The sequence below is a fragment of the Choloepus didactylus genome, chromosome 3, assembly GCF_015220235.1.
Source record: "Choloepus didactylus isolate mChoDid1 chromosome 3, mChoDid1.pri, whole genome shotgun sequence".
In the NCBI taxonomy this organism is placed as follows: domain Eukaryota; kingdom Metazoa; phylum Chordata; class Mammalia; order Pilosa; family Megalonychidae; genus Choloepus; species Choloepus didactylus.
The window spans coordinates 51,352,487-51,364,931 of record NC_051309.1 but is presented as its reverse complement, the minus strand read 5'-3'; the positions used below and the strand labels follow the sequence as shown (position 1 = coordinate 51,364,931).

The window sequence follows — 12,445 nt, the reverse complement described above, 5'->3', positions numbered from 1 at the left end:
TGAGAGGCAGAAAACAGCCCCGAGGAGACTGACTCCCTTGTTGTGCCACAAACTGCTTTCCCTGGTACATGCTGGCATTGACTATTCCTCTGAAAACGGTTACTTCTTAAATCCACCTAGGGTATAATGTTTAATGTTCAGAATAATTTGGATCATCTGTCATCCTGGAGGCATATTTACTAAACCCAATGAGTGCAGAGCAAGGCAAATATTTATTTCTCTGTTCACCAAAATGTTGTTCCTTAAAAACTACATTTATTGAAGTTTCATGAATCAAATTTTATTCAAATGTTTTGGGGAAGTTCATTGTCAAAGGAGCCTGGTGATATGTCCTTTTACCATTTCAAATTTTGTCATGTTCCCTTTCTCAAAAGAGGGTAATAATTACATGCAGTGTGCTATACAGCCCTCTTAGGTTGTGAGCGGTCCTTTACCAGGCCTGTAAATAGGTTATTATTGTTGCATAAAATCCATTTGCCATCATTAGCATATGGTCTTAATAAGAATTCTTAAAAATATTTTGTATATGTGTACTCGATTAGTCCATCTTTTTCAAATGCTTAAGACAGGGTGCTTATGCTAGACTTTTTAAATTTGCAAAGTTTGTGCTACTTCAATTTACAAAGTTTATGCTAAAATTCCTTTGATTTTTAAAATAATCTTTCTTCATATAACAATAGGTTAGAATGAATTGGGTTTAACAAAAATGAATTGATAAATGGTGCCTGTGTTCTTTATCTGTTAATTTTTAAAACTTACCACCTAGAGCACACATTTCAGTGGTTGCTGATCATTCTCCAACATTCAGATATGTCAAACACTGTTTTACTTTTGAAGAAGGTCAAGATGTAGTAAACCTGATTGTATTATGTTCAGGTGATGTTGATATTATGGTCAACGCTGGAGTCTGGATTGGACTTAACTAATGTGTGACTTTAATTTCTAAGGGCCTTAGTTGCCTCAGCTATAAGAAGAAGTTGGGTTAGAGGCCTTCAGATGTTTGTTTGGCCTCTAGCACTGTAATTGACTGAGTTCTTATCTCCTGTTGCTCTGATCTATTATTTAGTAATAATACCAACAGAAGGGTTCTCTTAGAATTTCACCTGCTTCACCCTGTATCTGAATAGTTCTTATAATACAACATATAGAAAATTCTTATTCTTGGACATGAAATTTTGATTTTAAAATTTACTGATTTTTGTGTATATCCTAACATTGGTTTTTTTTTTTTTTTTTAATCATCATTTTATTGAGATATATTCACATACCACGCAGTCATACAAAACAAATTGTACTTTCGATTGTTTACAGTACCATTACATAGTTGTACATTCATCACCTAAATCAATCCCTGACACCTTCATTAGCACACACACAAAAATAACAAGAATAATAATTAGAGTGAAAAAGAGCAATTGAAGTAAAAAAGAACACTGGGTACCTTTGTCTGTTTGTTTCCTTCCCCTACTTTTCTACACATCCATCCATAAACTAGACAAAGTGGAGTTTGGTCCTTATGGCATTCCCAATCCCACTGTCACCCCTCATAAGCTACATTTTAACATTGGGTTTTATTGCCTGCCTTTTTGGTTTGTTTGATTCTTTCCAACTAAATTGCTATGCTCATCCATGTTTTTAAGGATATTTTGATCCATCTTACAAATCCAGCTTCTTCCTTTACTAAAATATCTCTGATCACCCTGATAGTGAGATGCTCCTCTTCTTAACTCCTGGCATGTTGCTACATTTTAAAAATTAATTAATTAATTAATTAATTAATTTATTATTTTAACTAATGTATATGACTAGTATGTGGTATTCTGATATATGCTTGTTTTACTTTTACTCATAATTATATTTTAAAAATCTATTCTCACTGATGTAGTTATCAAGTTCATGTCTTTTAAGAGCATACAGCATTGAATTATAAGACTATATCTTATCTCATTTATAATTCCTCCACAGTGGAATGGTACCAGATATATGTCCTTTATATTGTCAGAAAAATGTCTCTTCTCCTAGACTGCAAATTCCTTGAGTTTCAAAAGTATTTTAAAATAATTTCTGTCTCAAGAAGTAACAGAAATAAAGTAATAACTAAAATTAGAAAATATCTTTAAATAACAATGAAAAGAATGGCAAATTGGGAGAAATCGGAACATTCAAACCTGCAACATATTCCTGAAGTTGGGAATTGCTGGGTTAAGCTGATTAAAGGTGAGAAAATAAAGTGTTTAAACAGAAAATAATGTATATCTGGAGTGGGGGAGGCAAAGAACTGAGAGGAGAGGCTAGAAGGTGGGACAAAAGAATCAGATCCAACAAAAAAATACTCAAGTGATTCTGGAATAAAACCAAAAGAAGTCTCCCCAAAGTACCAAGTAATTTACACTGCTTGTCAGAACAAGCCTAGGACAAATTTGCTTATGCCTTCCTTTGCTGTAGTAACAGGTTTGGAATAACATAATATGAAAGTAAGGGGCCAGAAGTTACTTTTGGATGGATTTCACTCAATGAACTGACAAATTAGAAGGACCTGTTCAGGCCAATTAGGGATTGCCACTGTGAGTACTCCAGTGTAATAAGACAGGGTGTAATGTGGACATGAGACTTCCTTAAACAAGAAGAGGTTGCAGAGGCAAGCATTCCCTTTCTCATTTCCTGGATGTAAGGCAGGCAGCAGGGAAAAACTGTAAAATATCCTGTCTCCAGAAATTCTTAAGTCCTTTTCTAGCTTTCTTCTTCCATTCTCCCAAGTATTCAATAACCTCACGCTAAACTTTGCTGCCGAAAGCTCACTGTTGATCTTTGGCAACCCTTCTGGGACTGACATTGCTGGAAACTCTCCATGCTTCAAAATTACCTATTTATTTGATTTTCGGTTTTCTGCTCATATAATGAATTCTATTTCATAACGGTTCTTCAAGTGGGAAGTCAGGAAGAGCACAATCGTATTTCAGTAATTTATACCATGTGAATTGTGGACACTCTTGAGCCTCCTAGGGGCTTTTGCATTTTTTTAAAAGAGATACTTAATTCACATGTACTTCTGAGCTATTTTCAGTCAATGAATTAGCAAACAAATATTTCAGGGGATACAGCAGGGATATTTTCTGTCAAGGAGACAATTTTGAACTATCCTTTGGGGTTTTAAGACCATGGTTCTCAATTTTGGATATGCATTAGAATCACCCAGGCAGGTTAGAAAACTGCTGCTGGGTCATACCCATAGAGATTCTGATTTCATTGGTCTAGGTGTGATCGGGTCATAGGAATTTTCTAAAAACTCATCAATTGATTATATAGTGCAGTTGTTACAGCTCAAAAGTGAGTCCTCACCCGATGCACACAAAATCAATCATTAGACACTGGGATTTTGAGAAGACAAAAAGTTTATTTAGCAAAGACTAGCCTTGCAAAGACAGGAGGATAAAAAGTTGCTAGATCTGTCTCCCTGAGCTGGTAGGATGAGCGATATTGATTGGAATAAAAAAAAGGGGAGGTGGGACTAGGAATGTTAGGGCTATGTTGGGTTCTGTTATTTTGATTTCGCTCGCAGGGTGCTTTACGTCCTGGGTCGTTTAAGTTCAGGCCTTGGTTCAAACTAATTAAGGCTGGTCTGGCTAGAGCTGTCAAAACAAGGATTTATCTTGGGTGTGTGTAAGTGGGAATTTCAGACAAAAGAGAAATGGAAACTTTTGTAACCTAATTATGGAGGAAGCTGCTTTGGCAGTGGGGGTTCTGGTGATGAAAAATGGGTTAGAGTCCACTACACAGTCAAGATTGAGAATCACTGGCTAAGATTTTCATAGGTTTTTGTTTGTTTTTTAAATCACCTTTTCTATTATGAATTCAACAAACACTGGGAATCTGCTTTGTGCCAGACACTGTTTAGAATAGTAAAATGAATGTGGTGTGGTTTCTGCTTTCAAGGAGCTCTCAGAACAATGGGAGAGGCAGACGTGTAAACAAATAGCTGCAACGCAAAAGGGACCATAATAGAAGTTCATTCAAAGAGTTATGGAAACACTAGGTGAGGCGGCAATTAAAATTCTCTGGGGAATGTGTATGAATTCATTAGGCTAACAAGGTGTTTGTGGAAGTAGCTGCATGACCAGGAGCATGGGGAGAAGATTCTAGGTAAAATGAACATCGGGAACAAAAGCAGAGCATTCAGAAACCCATCGTTCTTGAAATATTCCAAAGGTCTTTAATACTGTTCCTGCTATTTCTGTGACAATCTTTGTCTAAGTTGACCCAAACTCCTGATTAGTAAAGGGTCACATCTACATTTTCCTCATCTTCACCTTTTCTACAAAGTTTTGTCCAAATCAGTTGATCTCAACCCTGGTTTCCAGTAGCGTCACCTGAGGGTATTTTGTAAGAACAACAAAATAATGTTGATCTTCTACCTTCAAAGAGATTCTAATATTACTGGTTTGCGAAGTGACATCTGGGCAGTTTGTATTATTATTAAAACAGTTTTATTCACACACCATATAATCCATCCTAGGTGACAATCAGTGACACCTGGTATAATCACATAGTTATGCATTCACCACCACAATCCATATGAGAACATTTCCATTTCTTCTGGGGAAAAAAAAAGAAACCCATTTCCCTCCCTTAAATTCCCCTATTATTGACATTTGGCTTTGGTATAGTGCCTTTGTTACAATTAATGAAAGAATATTACAATGTTACTGTTAACTATAGACCTTAGTTTGCATTAACTGTATTTTTTCCCCATCTACCACCCCATTATTAACACTTTGTAATAATGACATATATTTGTTGTAGTTCATGTAAAATCTTTCTTATATTTGTACCATTAACCACTGTCATTGACCATTCTAGGTTTTGCTGAGTTATACAGTCCCAGTTTTTATCCTCCAGCTTTCCTTCTGGTGACGTGTATACACAACCCTGATCATCCTCTTTCAGCATACTTGCACTCAGCTTTGTTAATTACACTTACACATTTCCGAACCTTCACAATCAAACCTACTAAACATTCTGTACTCCTTAAGCATCATTTTGGGGAGTTATTTTTTGAAAGTTTCTCAGGTGATTGTCTAAAAATGGGCACACATAACATTATAGGGGGTGATGATGGTGTTCTCAAACTGAGTTGTGATGATTGCACAACTAAACTAAACTTCATTGACTTATGCATTTTAAATGGCTGAATTTTAAGATAGGTAAATTATACCTCAATACAGCTGTCTAAAAGACAAAATTAAAACAGTATAGCATATTTAAAGTAAAAAAAAAAAAATCAAGCAATCAATCAAAAATTCCCTGGGATGACTCTAATGAGCCACCTTAATTTAGAACCACTGGATGAAAGATTAACAGTTCAAAGAAGTGGAGGTTCAACACAGTGGTTAAAAGTGTGGCAGCTGCTGCTCAGATGTGGCCCTCTCTGTCTAACTAAGCCACCTCGGCAGGTGATCTTACTGCCCTCCCTGCTACGAGGGACCTAACTCCCAGGGGTGTAAATCTCCCTGGCAACGCAGGATATGACTCTCAGGAATGAATATGGATCCAGCATTGTGGGATTGAGAACATCTTGACCAAAAGGGGGAAGCGAAATGAAATGAAATAAAGCTTTAGTGGCTGAGAAAATTCAAATGGAGTCGAGTGGTCACTCTGGTGGACATTCTTACACACTGTATAGATAACACTTTTTAGGTTTTAATGTATTGGAATAGTTAGAAGTAAATACCTGAAACTATCAAACTCCAACCCAGTGGCCTTGATTCTTGAAGACAATTGTATGATAATGTAGCTTACAAGGGGTGACAGCGTGCTTTGGAAAACCTTGTGGATCGCTCCCCGTTTATCCAGTGTATGGATGGATGAGTAGAAAAATGGGGGCAAAAAACTAAAGGAAAAATAGGGCGGGGGGGGGGACGATTTGGGTGTTCCTTTTTCACTACTTTTTTTTATTCTTATTATCACTTTTTCAGGTACAAGGAAAATGTTAAAAAAAATAGATCGGGGTGATGAATGAACAACTATATGATGATAATGTGATCAATTGATTATATATTTTGGATGATTGTATGGTGTGTGAATAAATCTTAATTAAAAAAAAGTGTGGCAACTACACTCAGCAGGTGAACTCACTGCCCTCTCCCTACAGTGGGGCATGACTCCCAGGGGTGTGAATCCCCCTGGCAACATGGGAAGTGACTCCTGGGGGTGACTCCGGACCCCACACTGTGGGATTAAGAAAATCTTCTTGGACCAAAAAGGGGAAGAGAAATGAATTAAAATAAGGTTTCAGTGGCTGAGAGATTTCAAATGGAATCAAGAGGTCACTCTGGAGGGTATTCTTATGTGCTATATGGATATCTGTTTTTAGTTTTTAGTGTATCGGCATGGCTAGAGGAAAATACTGAAGCTGTTGTACTGCAACCCAGTGACCTCAATTCTTGAAGACGATTGTGTAACTATGTAGCTTGCACAGTGTGACTGTGTGATTGTGAAAACCTTGTGGCTTGCACTCCCTTTATCCAGTGTATGGACAGATGAGTGGAAAAATGGGGACAAAAATTAGATGAAGAATACCGTGGGATGGAGGGGATGGAAAGTTTTGGGTGTTCTTTTTTGCTTTTATTTTTTTGGAGTAAAGAAAAGTTTCAAAAATTGATTCTGGTGATGAACGCACAACAGTATGATGGTGCTGCGAATAACTGTACGCTGTGGATGATTGTAGGCTGTGTGCATATATCTCAATAAAACTATATTAAAAAAGTCAGTGAACAATAGGGGGTGAGGAGAGTTATGGGATATTTTGGATGTTCTTTTTTACTTTAATTTTTATTCTTATGTTTTGGAGTAATGAAAATGTTCAAAGTGATGAATGCACAACTATATGATGATACTGTGAACAACTGATTGCACACTTTGGATGATTGTATGGTATGTAAATATCTCAATAAAATTGCATTGAAAAAACAATACACCTCACCTACAACCCCCCAATTAGTTCACAGGCTTCAAAGGCCAACTGACAATCTATATTTTAAATGTGTACAAACCAATAAAATGTGGCAACGTCAAACCAAACTGAAACAAAAGTGTGGCAACTGAGGCAGGGATGTTTTATCATGTCCAGAAGGACTTCAGCAGAGCACTTGACATACCATTCTGAAAAACTGCCAACCCCTGAGGGTATAGTGTGAATTACATTGCATTACATCTGAGGTCCAAACTTGCAGTTCACTCGAGTATTTCACTTTAACAGAGCATTTTCCAGAGATTTTAATTTACTGTGTTCTTTAGTTCTACATTGAAATAACTGTGTACCATCTCTATTGCCCTTTTTAAATTAAAATGTCTACTTGTTTCAAAGATCACTTTAATGGAGACTGCAGATAGCTTAAGCTTCAAGAATATTTTTAACATAGAAAATAATGAAATGAGGCATTAACAGCAACTCTTAATTTCATATAAATCTCTAAAAGAAAGACAAAAGCCTTTAGTTGAAGTTCATTTGCCAAAATGAAATGAGACACTCATCTGACCAATTTCTAAGAAAATAATTTTATAGGCAGCCAAAATTTCTGAGTTAATGTAGACAAGACCAAATCCACTCACTACCTTCCAAATTTGGCAAATTAGCCATTCTTAACTCTTTCAGTGCTATAGAACCAATGGTAGCATAACATTTACATATTTCTTGAATGATTACAAGATAATTAAATTAAAATCATTTCAACTTTAATCCCCTTCAATCTCAATTTATGATCTAGAAAAATTTCACATAGATTGCTATGCAAATAACAAGCATATTTATATTGAAACACATCTAATTAAAGTGAACAAATTAGTCACCTTCAGTTCATATGATAACGTGAAAAGCAGGTTTGAATTCAGAAAATAGATGCAGGGAGCTGCAGAATTTTTTATCAAAGGATGTCACAAATTTGGAATAATAAATTAATACCTTGTTTGATTTCTAGAACATGTCATAAATTTTAATTACAAAGCTAATGTTATCCATTCATGAGTATTAAAATAGGTATCCCTAGAATTTAGGAACAAAGTTAAGTTATCATCTGAAATTAATTAGTAAAACTCAACCCATAATATTGGGGCAGAGTAATTTTCCAAGAATCTAGTATTTCCTAAGTCTTGATAAGAGTCCATTATGAAGTAATTATAAGGGTATAGTATCTAGTAAAAGGAGAATCAAAAAAAACCAAAACAAAACAATAAACCAAAGATAGTATTTTCACAGTCAAGAGGGAGGCTCTTTTGTTCTTTCTTGATCCAGAAATATCCCTGGAATGAAAAAAGGATCATTAGGTTATCCCAGTTTGAGGGAAATATATTTTATGTCCGTTATGTTTTTTTAACTCAGTCTTATTTTCACTGAGCATCTTTCTGATTCAACACTTGATTTAGGTAAAGGAATTTGTGCATCAAGAGGGTACACTAAGGGGAAAGAGCCAATTCCAATACATGTGACATTCTTGTTTATCAATTAGTCTCTTGAGAGTTCAGACTGAGTGAATCAGTGGACTTTTTCTGAATGAAATGAGATCGAGTATGGGGACCTGAAAAGATGAGAATCAGACCTTACTTGCAGTGATTCTGAATTATTATTACCCAGAGGTTTACCTGAACAGCCAGCCAGCCAGGTTCACCTCTTGATTTCTCTCAGCTATAACTGCTAAAATCATAGGTTTTAATCTAACCTGCTTGTGGCAATCTGTTGATTGGGTTGCTAACAGATTTTCCCCTTAATACAGACCTGAATCAATGTTAATCTGAGGCAGGTGCAAATTGTTAACTTGATCCCTGGTTCTATATCTTGCATTCAGTACCAGCAAGCCACCAGGAATGATTGCTCCTCATGAAAATGTGCAAAGAGAATGATTATTAACAGTGTTGGTATGTCTTCTATTAGAAATTCTCAGTTGTCTTTTAAAAAAGCATGATTGTGATAGTGACAACTATGTCTTTACCAAATTTTGTTTCCTTTCCTTCCCAGGCACATAGCTAAACAATATTCCTAAGATTCCTGTACAATTAGCTGCTGTCATGAACTGATGGTGGAATGATGAAGGTGGTGAAATTGATATACATCATTTCTAGGTCTGGCACATAAAAACATCTTATATGATCTTCTATACACTTGCTCTTTCCTCATCTACTGACCAAATAGACAGAACCCTGAGCTCACAGAGAATAAAAGAGCCACCCAACCTCCTACAGCTGCATAAGACTGTTGTACAAGCAAGAAATAAATGAATATTATGTTAAACTACTAAATTTTGAGGCTGTTTGTTAATGTAGATAACATACTCTGACTAATATAGAAACTGGCAAGGAGTAGAAGACTGCTGTAACCTAACCTAAAATACATGGCACTGCCTCAGTTGTTGGCTATAGGCTGGAAAGCTGGGGATTCATGCTATGCATTGGGTATGACAATTTGAAAGGCAGATGCCATGCTGTCTGAAACGATAGCTATAGACAAGGGCGTTATCAGTGGATATTGGTTGCTACTGGTTGCATTTAGCAAGATGTTGGAAGAGAGGTATAAGTTCAGGCAAGACTTTTCGGTTTAAAAGCAAAAATTAAAGTAAATATTCATAATTCATCATAACTACTAAGATTTTTTAAAATAAAAATTTTTATAGAAAATCTAGAAAAACTAAAAGATCATCAGAATGATCTGTAATTTCCCAAATAAAAGATAACCACTGCTAAAATTTTGTATATTCCTGTGCCTAGGGATTTACACACTACGTACACACATACAACGGGCACCATGGATTACACAGTACAAGTAGTTTTGAAACCTAACTTTTTCCCCCAATAGTCTGTTGTGAGCCATTTACAGTCCATTAAATATTGTTCTACAAAATCACTTTTTTATGGCTTCATTTTATGGCAAACTGTGTTCTAGGCACTATGCTAAACACATTATACGTATTATTTCATTTGAGCTTCACAATAACTTTATTAGGTAAGTGGTTTGTTTTTTTATTCCCAACCATAGGTGAAGAAACTGAGGTATAGGGAGTTTACCTGACTTGTCCATGGTCACAGAGTTGGCAGATGCCAAAGATATAATTAGATCCAGGTCTTTCTGTCTTTGCAGTCCTCTTAGCAGAAAGCCTGTGATGTATCACAATCCAGTTTAATAGTTATTCAATAATAAAATTGTTTTTTCTTTCTTTTCTCTCTTTGTGGAGAGGTTTTCTGGGTTGGGAGAAGATTTTGTTTTTAATTCTAGTTCCCCATCACCCTTGAGATCAATGGGTGTATGTTTTCCATAGTACAAACATTTAAAAATGCAAACCAGTCAATTCACTGATTAAATTCTCTGCCCACATCTGTGAGCTCATCTCCTACCACTCTGGCCTTGCTCACTAAGGTCCAGTCACATAGGCCATCAGTTCGTCTTGAACAAGTCAGGCTTTCTCTTGCCTCAGGGCTTCCGCGTTCTGCTAGCGACCCTCTTTCCACAGGTGTTGACCTTTGTATCTCCTACTCATCCTTTATGCCTCAGCTTAAATGTCACTCTTTGGTGAGGACCTCTTTGACCAACCTAAAGGAGACCTCTACTATCACTCTCTGTTATATTACCCTGCTTCATTTTCTTCAAGGTATTTCACAATAGTTAACATTATCTTGTTTACTTGTTCATTATCTGACCTCTCTCCCCCAACTTTATCATTACTTGTATCATCAGAGCCATGAGAGAACATGGTAGACGTATCATCAATAACCTTTAAAGGATGAGTGAATGAATGAATTTCCCAAGGTATGTTGCACAAAACTCCCTCTTCCTCCTACCACCTCCAAACAAAAACAAAACAAAACAAAACAAAAAATGCAATTCAAATAATCTTAGGAAAATGCACCAAATTGACTCCTCCACAATGAGCCAGCCGGAGCTCCAGTCTCAGCTCAGCACACGCAGTGGAGTTTACCTGAGATCTTTTTATATCTCCCCCCACTGTTCTCGCTGAACTACATTGCTTATACCAGCACTATATAGCAGTCTAGATGGGTTTTTGAGGCAGATCACATTCCCAAGGCAGAGACTATAATTCTACATCTGTGAGGGTGTAGGAGGCACCCTGTTTTCTGGAACACACTAACATTTGGCCAAATTACGGGAGAGGAAAAAGGTCAGGCAGAGGCAATGTAATATTATTTTCTTTGTGCCAGGCCTCATTTCAAGAACGTTACATATATGAACTTGAAATAACACTGTTAAGTTCCGTGCTATCATCACACCCCATTAAAGGTAAGGAACAAGACACAGAGATATGAAATAACTCCACCAATATTGCACAGGTATTAAGTTGCAGAGCTGGGGTTTGAACCTAAGAAGTTTAGCTCCAGGGTCCATTTTTTAAACCACTACCACAAATAAGAGACAGAAAAGAAAGAGTAGAATACACCTAGCAGAGATGGGACTAGAAGAGGCAGAAATATGTTTTGAAAGCATCCTAAGTTGCACATTTGTAAGAAGAGGATGTTCTTACTAAAAGGCAAATATTAAGCTCTCATTTTTTTTTTTTTTTGGTGAACTATTGTAGAAGCCATATTTATTATAGGTTAAATTTGTTACATCCAAATTCTAAACAAAAAACCAAATTATTCTTGGTACCTGGTATTGCTTGACAGAGAACTCAGGACCTAAATTCCATGTCTTCTGACTAAATCTTGGGCTTTACTCACTGTGCCATTTTGCCTTATTTAATACTCTGTTATGTGGCCTTAGGTAAAGTCGTATTAACTCAGCCTGCCTTCATTTCCTCATCAGGGGCAATAAACATGCAGGCAGAGAGCACCAGTTTTAGACTCAGATCAGTGACACTGCAATTACCTGCCATGTGATCTTAGACAAGGTATATATTACTTCACCAAGCTTGTTTCCTCATCTTTCAAATAGTGATACAACCTACCAAACAAGGTTATAGTGAGGATTAAATAAGATAAAATATATAAAGTGTCTGGCATATAGTAGATATTCAGTAAATAGTTTTGTCTCAACCATTACTATATATAAAATTTAGGGTTTTTATTCTTAAAATAGACCTTACCCATCAATGGGTTTACCAAAGACTTAGATTAAGTAGGTGTTCTCCAGTCTCTTATTTATTAATTGGATAGCTCCTGTGCACAAAGACAAAGACTAATGGATACTATTCTTAAAAAAATTATGTTTCAATTGGGACAATGAAAGTTGTATATTCCTACCTATATTAAGAACTAGAAAGTGGTAAATATTTTAAGTGAAGGACAGCTAAAGTGCCAAGGAAATGCAGAGGTGGAAGAAACTGCTTTCATGTCCAAGAAGTAGGGCACAGAATGGAGAAAGGGTGTTTGAGTCAAATCTTGGAGGATGTCACTAGCGAGTAGTTTTTCTCTGCAGAGCCCACTAAAATAATTACTTTGTCTTCTGGGA

At 36.3% G+C, this 12,445-nt stretch overlaps 1 protein-coding gene and 1 long non-coding RNA gene across 2 annotated transcripts in view; one reads left to right on the top strand and one right to left on the bottom strand.

Annotated features, from left to right (window-relative positions):
* LOC119529381 overlaps window positions 1–9,261 on the top strand; it is a 29,065-nt gene extending 19,804 nt beyond the window's left edge. Inside the window, exon 3 of the long non-coding RNA XR_005215853.1 lies at window positions 9,008–9,261. This is a non-coding gene — a long non-coding RNA (uncharacterized LOC119529381). The remainder of the gene's footprint in view (window positions 1–9,007) is intronic.
* The window catches only part of GABRB1 (gamma-aminobutyric acid type A receptor subunit beta1), a 534,121-nt gene continuing 529,937 nt past the window's right edge, over window positions 8,262–12,445 (bottom strand). The window contains exon 10 of the mRNA XM_037829738.1: window positions 8,262–8,295. The gene's annotated coding sequence lies outside the window, so the exon portion shown is untranslated. The remainder of the gene's footprint in view (window positions 8,296–12,445) is intronic.